Genomic DNA, 2,114 nt, shown 5'->3' with positions numbered 1-2,114 from the left:
AAGGCCTCTAAATTCAACGATAATACAGCGCCGACGCATGATAACAGTTGGAAAGATCGGCCCGGCACAATACTTTCACCACATCTATCTATATAAATCCACTCCACTCCACCACATTTAAACAAGTATATCACCACTCAAATTGAATTCAATTGGTGGGTCTGGTCTGGATTTTTATTTCGATATCTTTAAGGTGGGTCTGGTCTGGATTTTTATTTTGATCCAAGGGTCTGGTTTGGAAGCTGTGGTTCAAGAGAAAGCAGAAATAAAAGCAAAGACGCATCAATGGCAGTTGCTGCTGCTGCTGTTAAGGTCCAATTCCAAGAAAGCAGAAATAAAAGCAAAGACGCATCAATGGCAGTTGCTGCTGCTGCTGTTAAGGTCCAATCCCAAGAAAGCAGAAATAAAAGCAAAGACGCATCAATGGCAGTTGCTGCTGCTGTTAAGGTCCAATCCCAAGAAGAACACGCTGCAGTTACTAATAATGGCAGCCACAATATGCAAGCTGCAGTTACTAATAATGGCAGCCACAATATGCAAGTTATCAATAATGGCAGCGAGAATGAATCAGTACCCAAATCTCTGGGAGTTATTAATAATGAATCAGCAGGGCCCAAATCTCAAAGGGTTATTAATAACGAATCCGTAGGGACCAAATCTCAGGGAGTTTTTAAGAATGGCAGCCAGAAGGAGAAGGAGAATATACCAGTGGGGCCCAAATCTCTGTATGTGGGGGATCTGGAGAGGAATGTTAGCGACGCCCAAATTCAGGAACTCTTCCAACGGGTTGGCCCCGTGGTCAGTGTTCGCATCTGCAGAGATGCCTTGACCAACACTTCACTCGGATACGGCTATGTCAATTACAGCACTGCTGGAAATGCCAGCGAGGCTTTACGTAGCTTGAATTTTACACCCCTTAATGGAAAGCCTATTCGAATAATGTACTCACAGCGTGACCCCAGCATCCGCCAGTGTGGATCCGCAAACATATTTATTAAGAATCTTCACAAAGCAGTAGACAATAAAACCCTCTATCACAAATTCTGTGTGTTCGGACCCATTCTCTCTTCTAAGATCGCAATAGATGATGCATCAGGGCAATCCAAAGGTTATGGATTTGTGCATTTTGAGCAAGACGAAGCAGCACAAAACGCAATAAAATGTATGAATGGTGCGTTGATAAACGACAGACCTGTTTATGTTGGCCCTTTTATGAAAAAGGAAAAGCGAGAAGAATTAAAATTCATGAAAAAGAAGAAGCCAGAGCCACAACAAACAAAATTCATGAAAAACCCAGAGTCAGACTCACAACAAACAAATGGAGAAGCCAAGTTTAAAAATGTGTTTGTTAATAATTTACCAGACTCCATGAATGATGAGGATATGAGGAATTACTTTGGAAGGTATGGAACAATTACCAGTGTAGCAGTGATGAGGGACGAAGCTGGAAAGTCAAAGTGTTTTGGATTTGTCAATTTTGACAATGCACACAATGCAGCAAAGTGCGTTGAGAGTTTAAATGGCAAGAAAATTGATGGCAAGGAATTGTACGTTGGAAAAGCACTGAAAAAGTCTGAATTAAGGGGGCAATCCGGAACAAATCTTTATTTAAAACATTTGGATGATAGTATTGATGATAACAAGTTGAGAGAACTGTTTTCTATTTATGGCACAATCACTTCATGCAAGGTAATGAGGGATTTTCATGGATACAGTAAAGGTTTCGGATTTGTCTCATTCTCATCCCCTGATGAAGCATCTCGAGCTTTGGCAGAAATGAATAAGAAAGTTGTCATAGGCAAGCCTCTTTATGTTTCTTTGGCTCAACCAAAGGAGGAGAGAAGAGCAAAGCTACAGTCTCATTTCTCTCAATTGCTTAATCCATTGGGCAATTGAAGAAAACGCAGATGATGCAGCCAGAGTTTAAATTGATGGCAATAAATGATGCCTTGGAAAAGCACTCAAGAAATCTGCAAATCTTTATTTAAAACATTTGCATGATAGCATTGATGATAACACATTGAGAGAACCTTTTTCCTTTTATGCCACAATCACTTCATGCAAGGCAACCAGGGATTTTCATGCAAATCTCATTCCCATTTTCCTTTTACCCC

General features: G+C 40.7%; 1 pseudogene; it reads left to right on the top strand.

Annotated features, from left to right (window-relative positions):
* Nucleotides 1–285: 285 nt before the first annotated feature.
* LOC149145887 (polyadenylate-binding protein 8 pseudogene) lies at nt 286–1,896 on the top strand (annotated as a pseudogene).
* The last annotated feature ends 218 nt before the right edge of the window (nt 1,897–2,114 follow it).

This window comes from Pinus tabuliformis, chromosome X (assembly GCF_031772625.1).
Source record: "Pinus tabuliformis cultivar Carrire ecotype Pingquan chromosome X, CPIR1, whole genome shotgun sequence".
Classification (NCBI taxonomy): domain Eukaryota; kingdom Viridiplantae; phylum Streptophyta; class Pinopsida; order Pinales; family Pinaceae; genus Pinus; species Pinus tabuliformis.
This window is presented reverse-complemented; position numbering and strand designations above follow the sequence as displayed.